This window comes from Podarcis pityusensis (genome assembly GCF_964106645.2).
Source record: "Podarcis pityusensis genome assembly, chromosome: 15".
Lineage (NCBI taxonomy): Eukaryota > Metazoa > Chordata > Lepidosauria > Squamata > Lacertidae > Podarcis > Podarcis pityusensis.
Genome location: NC_138040.1, coordinates 18,497,722 through 18,507,420, shown reverse-complemented (window position 1 = coordinate 18,507,420; position 9,699 = coordinate 18,497,722). Strand labels below are relative to the sequence as shown.

The 9,699-nt window shown below is 47.4% G+C and overlaps 1 long non-coding RNA gene across 1 annotated transcript; it reads left to right on the top strand.

Annotated features, from left to right (window-relative positions):
• Positions 1-2,166: 2,166 nt before the first annotated feature.
• Positions 2,167-3,741, top strand: LOC308464477. The gene is made up of 2 exons (XR_013980070.1): positions 2,167-2,302; positions 3,399-3,741. It is a non-coding gene; the product is annotated as an uncharacterized lncRNA (long non-coding RNA).
• The last annotated feature ends 5,958 nt before the right edge of the window (positions 3,742-9,699 follow it).

Here is a 9,699-nt window from a genome sequence, read left to right as displayed (position 1 = left end):
TTCCCTCACCGGGCAGCATCTACAACAGTCCCTGGGTGCAGAACAGCAAACCCCAGAGCCCACTGTTGGCTCCCTGACTAATTGCTACTAATTGGAAAAGGAACATGGGAAGAAGGCAGGTCACTGGGAAACACTGGCGGAGCTCCAGACCCGCTTCTCCTGGAATGGCCGTGTTTGACGACGCTGCAGTATTTAAGGGCGATAATTAATATCATAAGGAGGGGGAAGAGAAAGGAGAGAAAATCGGCCTTCCAACTTTCCTGCTCCCTCCTGTCCCATCATCTGTTCTATAGAGATAACGCCAAGCCACAAAAGATTGGATGTGGTTTGCCAGAATCGAGGGCAGCCAGATGCAAAACACAGCAGAGCAGCAAGACCAGCATTCCTTCTCTCTCCCTCACAAGTGGCACCTGTGAAAAATGGCCCCCTGCTGCTCAACAGCTGAAGGTACAGGAGACTACCTCTCCTCTGCTGCCCCCTAATGGCAGCTCCATGCTTTGTGCAGCATTTGCCAGAGGTTGCCCCCATTTGCTATACCAATGAGTCCTGTGCAAGGCGGACGTCTATAAAGTGCCCGGATGCACCTTCCTGAGTGTGGGTCACAGGAAGGTATTTATTTTATGGCATTTATACACTGCTTCATTGCAAAAGAAACTCCTCAAAGTGGTTTGCAAGAAAAGACGAAACATTAAAATTGCCTCTAAATTATTTTTTTAAGAACAATAATTTTAAGATTATTCAAAAAATTAAAATGACAACAGATTAAAAACCACACCAGCTTTCTATACATATGGACAAGCTTGTCTAAACAAAAATGTTTCAAGCAGCTGCCAAGAAGAGTACAGTGAAGGCACCTGCCTGATATCAATAGGCAGGGAGTTCCAACGTATAGGAAGCAGCCTTACACCCTGGGATATAAGATTTCTGTTGCACCCTGTTTCTGTCCCATGCAATGCTTGTTTCTGCTCTGCTTCTGTTCAGCTTCCAAAAATGACATTATTCAAAAATGACACTGTCCTCTGTGATAGAATTTTACACAATTCGGAGACTGCAAGACAGTATCCACAGGGTGTTTCTTATGTTTTACCTGAGTTTGGATTTTGTTCTCCGATTCTTTTTGCAGCTTACCGCCATGTCATCCATAGACCTGGATTTGCTTCCTACAGCTGTCTGTCTCTTTAAGAACACTCCAGGTCTGATGCCTGATGATTAAGTCTATTAGATGTCTGAGGGGCTCGGCACTCAAGGTTTCTCCAGTGATGCGTTTTTTTCCCGTTCGCAAAGGCTCTCCCCATAAAAGTGAACTCTCTAGTGTGTTTTCAGCTTGTTAAAATCCATTCAGGCTTTTCCAGCCATTGAAGAAAGCTTTCCCCCCTTCAGCTTCAACCCCACAGCGCACGCACACACAGTTTTTCTTCAAGTATTTGTTTGATTGCCATTACAAGGTTTGTATTCAAAGAATGTCTTCCTTAGTTAAAAAGGGTGTGTGTGTGCCAGATTCATGGAACATCATTCGTAAAATCAAGATGTGGCATAAATTATCACTTTAAAGCAAAGGTTGTGAGGAGGCTCCAGTCTTTGTTTGCAGATGTGGTAGCCTGGCTCTGCAACAGAGCTGGGAGATATTTTTCAGCTAAAGGGCCGCCTCTCCTTTATGGGGAAGCTTCTGGTGGTTGCATGCCAATGGTAAGTAGCAGGGTTGGGCATGGGGCTACCAGGGAACTATTGAGCAGATAATAGTTCCTCATCAGGTATCTTCAAATATATCTGAAGGACCGTTGCATGGGAAATGAAGCCAACTTGTTTTTCTGCTGCTCTGGACCAACCAATTCAAGTCGCAAGAAAGGAGATTCTGATCAAACATTAGGAAGAACTTTCTGGCAATAAGAGTCATTTGACAGTGAAACGGACAACCTAGGAAGGTGGTTGTTCTCCTTTCTTGGAGCCTTTTAAACAGAAATCAGATGGCCATCCATTAGGGATTGCTTAGCTGTGGTTCCTGGCCCTTCAATATTCTGTGGCTGTGGCAGTCCCGTTGGGCCTTTCAGAGTGCGCACCAGGCTCTGTCAGTCCTCCTCCCGCCATGTGACATCACACGCACTGCACATATGACATCACCACACATGCCAGGCCCCCGCAGTGTTGGGTAGAACAACTCTGTATGGAGCAACAGCAAAGCCCCCAAAAGAACTGGCCAGTTATGGAGCTCCAATCAGAGCCAATCAGGTTAGCCACAGTGAGAACAGTATGAGTCATTGGCCTGAACCAGCAGCCTCTACTTGCGGCTTGAGGTTCCACAGAGGTGGGCCACTGCTCTGACATCCAGATCTCCACCTCCCAGTCCTCTGGGACCTTCCCTGGGGTCAGAATCCTCTTGGAGTCCCAGGCCCCTCATTGAATCCCTCAACCCTGGGTGGGTCTCTCCCAATTCTCTGATCTCATCCTATTCCTCCTCGCCATCTGACCAACTCTTTATGATGCCTCCATGAGATTCGTGGCACCACTAAGGGAGATGTGTTGCATTTCTGTTTAAACTGGAATTATCACTTCTAAGGTGGCATCTAGACACCAGGGGTGAATGAAATCGTCGTGACACCCAGGGTGGGGTGTTGCTACGTAGGGTGCATGTGCGGTGTTGCTATGTACGATGCATGCGCCATACATAGCGACACCACACATGCGCTGTACTTAGCTGTTTGCCGGCGTGCTGCTCCAGCGCTGTACAGTTGGTGCCAGGATCTTCTGCTCATGCTGCAGCCACAAACAGAGGATCAGAGGGATCCCGGCACCATTCGTAGGGCACTGGAGCGCCGCCAGCGGCAAACCGCTATGTACAGCGCATGTGCAATGCCGCACGTGCACTGTACATAGCAGTTTGCCGCTGGCGCCAGGATCCTCTGCTCGCGGCTGCAGCCACAAACGGAGGATCCTCCACATGCTACGAGCCCCTGCGGGGTGTCTTCTTGTCACCCCCGCAGATATGGCACCCAGGTCAAACTGCCCCCCCCACTCCCCATTGCGATGCCACTGCTAGACACATAAATTAGCACATGCTGTCCTCTCTTCCCTGGCAATGAAATGCAAGTGGAATGCGGAAAGGCTTTCCTGGTATTAGAAAAGTGTTGTCATTTTTTTTTAAGAAGAAGAAGGCCGCCATCAAATAATACACAGTCAAACGAACCCATCACCCAACCCAAGTTGATGGATTCGGCGCTGGTGCCAAGTTCTCTGAAGTGCAACAGCAAACAAGCCCACTCATTGTAAATAAATCAGCCACACTTCCTCCAGGGTAGGGCATTACGGGAGAGGGAGAGAGAGAGAGAGAGCAGCTTAATGGCAGCACGCTGGCTGAGAGGAGAATTCCAATGAAGTTTTGAAAAACTCTTTTGACATTTGAGAAAAGAAATTGTCAAGCATCTAAAGCGGCAAAGAGAGCACGGGCCTCACAGGATGAATGTCACATTTCAGCCTGGAAAGATAGCAGCTGTTTTATCTCTGGGAACAGGTGGCTCAAAGCTACAAAGAAGATACATTGGGCACGATTCGGTCACCATTTGCACCACTCTGGAGAAGACAAAATGGGCCCTGATCCAGGAGAGTTTGCTGGGATTTACACCGTTGAGAGGGGAGCAAATTCAGCGTGGGTGCTCAGGAAGACCATAATGGGCCTCAGAGTCAGGGGAAATTCAGGGGCCCATTTGAGAAGATACTTTCCTTCACAATTAAACATTATATATACAATGCTATGTATTTGATTCCATTTACGAATTGCTTCCCATAATATAACCCCAAATTGTTTTGGCAGGGAAAACATCAACCGTTCAAAACAAATCTATATACAAAAGCAATTAAAAAGGATTCCATGATGCAAAGACAATTTCAAATCCAATTGAGATAAAGACTGGTACAAATATATCCACTTAAAGGGCTCATTGAAAAGGGGAAGGCCTTCAACTGAGGCTGGAAAGATGATAAGCAGCTGTCTGTTACCTGAAGCAAGCCTTTCTGCTGTCCTTCCAAGAGCCACGCCTTGTTGAACCCCAGTTGGCGTCTGCTCAGACCCTCTCCTCAGGCTGACCAAGTGAGCCATGGGCCACATCCACAACATACATTTAAAGCAGGATCATCCTACCAATTTTCAACAGTCATGGCTCCCCACTCCCACCCCAAGGATTTTGACAGCTGTAGTTACTTATGTTTGCTGAGAGTTTTTAGGAGACCCCCTTTATTTCCCTCACAGAGCTACAGTTCCCAGAGTTCCCTGGGAAGTGGGATTGGTTGATAAACAACTCTGAGAGGCAGGAACTGGCCCAAGGGCACCCAGTGAGCTTCTTGGCAAAGTGGGGATCGGAGCTTCAATTCTCTAAGCACTAAAGAACACTGCCTCTCAATTGTAGCTGTAAGAGCTGAATAGGGAGTCTCCTAAAAAATTATTAGCACTCTTAACAAACTACAGTGGTACCTCGGGTTACAGACACTTCAGGTTACAGACTCCACTAACCCAGAAATAGTACCTCGGGTTAAGAACTTTGCTTCAGGATGAGAACAGAAATCGTGCAGCAGCGGTGCATTGGCAGCTGGAGGCCCCATTAGCTAAAGTGGTGCTTCAGGTTAAGAACAGTTTCAGGTTAAGAACGGACCTCCAGAACGAATTAAGTTCTTAACCCAAGGTACCACTGTACAGCTTCCAGAATTCTTTAGGAGGGGGAGCAATGACTGTTTAAAGTGGCATGTATTATTGTTCTGTGTTGGGGGGATATGCTATATGCGGAAACCCTTCTAACCCCTGGATCCAGTGTTAAAACAAGCAAATTCCCGGAATAGCCAGGCTACCTTCCTAGGGCAGCGATAGCCTAGGTGATGGGCCATTAAGGGAACAAAGTAAGTGGACTGGCACTGGCTGGTAGTTCGAAAGACAAAGGCCAGAGTGGAGAGTTGAGCGGTGTGAGCTGGAAGCTGGAAGCAACAGGCTGGGAAGCCAGAGAGGGAGAGGGATGCTTGATTTCTGTTTGAATCCAAGGCTGTAGTTATTAGAATCTTTTGGGGTGCTAATGCTGTGAACCCCTCCATCGCAGGCTCAGGTTTTTATGTGTGTAAATAAGCCGGATATCAGAAATACACCACAGCTTCTGTTGTGCCTCATTCCAAAGGAAACACAAACCCTGGTAAGTGTCTGGAACCCCTGAAATCTTGTACAGCTGGGAAATGGGGGTGGCACCAATCCACTATCTTTGTTCCCTTAATGGCCCATTACCTAGGCTATCACCTCACTAGGGAGGTAACCTAGCTATTCCAGGAAATTATATTTTAACACTTTCTAGATCCAGGGGTTAGAAGGGTCTCGGCATGCAGCCTACTTCCTCCCTTGTTCTGATCTGGGACGGTTCTTCTTACACACTTATTTCCCCCAGTGATATATAGGCTGGTTCCTCTGTCAATAGAAAACTCTGCGGCCATTGAAGTTAATGGGTCTGCACCGTTTATAAAAGGTGAGGCCCGATTAAGCACACAGAGCCACATTCAAACGCCACTTGAAGCGTTTGGAATCTGCACTTGGCTGTCATTTTATTGCATGATCATTTCCCATTATCTCGACGGCTTTATGTAAACTGCTGTTGGAAGCCAATGTAATTAAAGACCCAGCAATGCCATAATGATAATTCCTGTGAATAGGAAGTCTTCCCTTCACCCCCTCCAAATCCACTTTAAATGAGCAATTTCTTTTGACCATCATAAAGGCGGACCTGACTCGACTTCAAGGTCTCCCTTCCCCGCCTCCCACTGACTCTCTTTTTGATCATGTTTGTAATGGCAGAACTATTAAAATAATGATGTCAGTCCATTAGGAAGCATGGGTGGTTTTTTAAGGGGGGGGGGGAATGACACGGAAATATGGAGAGTTGTAATTAAAATGACCAAGAGGACTCAAGTCTACCTGATGACTTTTCTTGAGGATTCCAAATGCCTCGCTCTCTCTGTTTGACAGCTCCTTAATTGAAGAAAGTGTGTGGCTCCCCCACCCTTAAATGAACCACCAGCTTATTGTGAAGCGTTAACCAAAGTATTTGAAGAACTGAAGCTTAAGGGTCTCACTGAAAAGTTGGCTAGATGATCTTGAACCAAGTCAACTTTCCTGTGCCTTAGCAATGGGACACAAAAAGGGTGGCAGAGGTCACAAGGGGCGGTAGCTCAAGCAGTAGAGCATCTGCCATGCATGAAGAAGGTCCCATATTCAACTCCCTACATCTGGGACTGGGCATGTGCCCACTCTGAAATTCTGGAGAGCTGCTGCTGGTCAGTGTTTCCCAAACTCAGGTCTCCAGCTGTCCCATCCCACCATCCCTGACCACTGGTTCTGTTGGCTAGGGATGATGGGAATTGTAGTCCAACAATAGCTGGAGACACAAGTTTGGGAAACTCTGGTTGTAGACAATACTGGGCAAGATGTGCCAATGGCCCTTCAGAACAGGGACAGGGGACTAGTAGATGTTGTTAGACTACAACTCTCATCTTCTGCAACCATTGGCCATGCTGTCTGGGGCTGGTGGGAGTTGGGCGGAGGCCAGCAACATCCAGAGGGCCACAGCTTCCCCATCTTTGACTCATTGCGCAGTCACTTATTAGTTTGATGGTGGTGGTCAATCAGAAGAGCACCTTCACTATTACCTCCTGACCCAAGAATCTGTGGTCTTTGGGAGAAGCCCTCCTCCTGGTCCCATCAGTAGATATAGTATGGAGAATGGGGACTTCTTAGTCGCAGCACTTAGAACTCCCAAGGGAAACCAGGTGTTCCCCTTTTTTACCTGCTTTCAGGAAACATATACAGACTTCCTTTATTCATCCAGGCTTTTTGTTTCATGAAGGTTTTACACTGCTGGTTCTAACTGCTGCCTGTGATATGTCATGGTGCTGTGTGAAATTGCTTTTTATGTTGAAATATTGTTGGGAGCCTCAAACTTTGGGAAGCAAGTTTGAGTTCTGCATATAAAATATTATCATTAACAATAATGCAAAATGATGGCTGCAATGCTGTGCACATCAATACACATCAATATGGCCCACTGCTGCACAGACCACCATGGAAGCAAAGGAAGCTGCCTTATACTGGACCAGACCATTGCTCTACCTAGTGGAATGTACACTGACTGGCAGTAATGGCTCTCCAGGGTTTTCAGGCAGGTGATAGCAATTGAACCTGCAGCCTTCTGCATGCAATGCAGAGGCTCCTACCCAGAGCCACAGCCCTCACCATTCCCTGGCTCTGCATAGCACACTTGGGAGGACTCTCTTCCAAAAGCCAAGCTGTCAAAAACAAACAAACACAGAGAAGCGGCATTTGTGGACCATGCCACCCCCTTTCTCTTTTTGGTCCTCTCTTGCCCATCTGAACCACATCCTACCTCGCTGCAGCCGCAGCCAAACTCTGCAGCCCTGCTCGGTAATGTGGTTTCATATTCAGAATCCTGCTCAAATGTGATTTACAGCAAAGAGGCGGCTGGTAAATGGCCGGCTTTATTTTCGGCACGCCAGTTTCATATTTGCTTTTATTGTTTGCAGTAAAAACCTTTTATTCTTTCCATTTTCCACCCGCTGTGCCTGCTGCCCGCGTGCTCCCTGGTCTCCCTTCATTTGTCATTTCCCATTTAATCTGCTCCAGTTTGCCTCTCCCCCCCCAACCCCCTCCAGCCTGTCCCTCCTCTGTAGCTGTCAGATTCTCCTCCTCCCCCACCCCTGCCAATGTCATTGCTGCAGAAGAAAAATTGGATCATATTTAACTTGATATCAAATCCAAACTCTTGATGACTTTTTGAAGGGCGTTGGAGCACGAGGGACAGAGCACCGAGTTGGAGGGTGGGGGGCAAGCAACTGCACGCTATCCTAGGTTTGGCATGGAACGCAGCCTAGGTATTGTTTTGAAATACTCAGGGCTCCCCGGGCACCATGCCCAGTCCTAAAGACTGCCCTGCATTCTCATGAAATATCAGCAAGCCAGGAAGGCACCTGAATTTGGTGTTTAAACTAAGTCAGCAGGGCCTGCACTATCCATATTGTTGTGGGGTTTCGGAGTCCGTCTGGATGATACCCCGAGTCCCTTCCCAGCCTTGGGGACCTGTACCCAGGGAGGGTTAAAAATCTAATGGAGGAAATTTCTAAACAAGTCAGACAAGTTTATTGGTAAGACAAAGATTTTGGCTGGCACGTTAGTGCTCTCATCTGCATCCTGAATGAATGAGCAATGTAGTCTTGGAAGCAGGCTGGAAGCTGGAGACACAGAGGCATGCTTACTCTGTGCAGGATCCAAAGCTAGAGAAGCAGGATCTGCTGAGGTGTCCCTCCATCTTATGCTCAGGTTGCATATATGTGTAAATAAAACCATAGATCCTAAATACACCACAGTCTCCTTTATTCCAAGGAAACTGAACCCTGGGTAAGAGCTTGGAACCCGTGGAGCAGGGGTCAGCAACCTTTTTCAGCTGTGGGCTGGACTATATTTTTTTTGGGGGGGGGGAATGAATGCATTCCTATGCCCCACAAATAACCCAGAGATGCATTTTAAATAAAAGCACACATTCTACTCATGTAAAAACACCAGGCAGGCCCCACAAATAACCCAGAGATGCATTTTAAATAAAAGCACACATTCTACTCATGTAAAAACACCAGGCAGGCCCCACAAATAACCCAGAGATGCAGTTTAAATAAGAGGACACATTCTACTCATGTAAAAACACGCTGATTCCCGGACCGTCCGTGGGCCGGATTGAGAAGGCAAATGGGCCGCTTCCAGCCCCCGGGCCTTAGGTTGCCTACCCCTGCCCTGGAGTCTCTCAGCCCATGGAAATTGAGGTGGCGTGTAACCCCATTTTGTACCAGTTTTCGGACTTCCCAAGCTGGCGCATGTGATCTTTGGGACCCGGGGCCCAAGCCCGTCTCCTCAGCAGTAAACTTCCCGCTGACTTTTAAAGGGAGCTCGCTTCCGTCTTAGTACGCTAAGGGTCACAAGTTTTGATCACCAGGCCTTCTTCCGATTTGCATATAGATTACACACACATATGTATGTATATCTCAAGGATTCACCTTGCACACTCTTAATGCTGGGCTATATATTTGTCTCTGTTGATAGACAAGCCAAACGGGCGCAGCATGGCAAATCAGTATTTCGCCTCGGGTCTGGGGATCATCGCAGGCTGTATTGTCACTAAAGCTCAGCAAGTGTGAAGCTGATCGGTGCCTGGTTGGGAAAATACCAAGCACTCCACAGGAGCTTTTTAAAGGAAGCATAATCAAGCTCTGTTTTATACACTCATAAGCGTAAACACTTTCTCCCAGTGTGGATATTAATGTAGCCCAAAGGGTGGCACCCATTCACTGACAGAGGGCACCAGCAGTCTGGAGTCAAACCTGACATTTTGCAGAAGTACACAAGAATCTTGGGGTGCGGAGCATAAAACCCTAAGGGAGGGGGGCCAAAACAGTTCAATAAGGACTGGGCATGCTCCATGGGAACAGCATGCTAGCTTATCTCTTGAGAGGATGGAAAGCCTGAGGGCTCCTGGATGGCTCAGTTGGTTAGAGTATGGCGCTGGTAATGCCCAAGATTCAGGTTCGATCCCCATATGCAACAGCTGCATAGTCCCTGTTTGATTATTGAAATATACTCGGAGTCGAGTGTGGATTTCATGCTCTTTATTCAGCTCA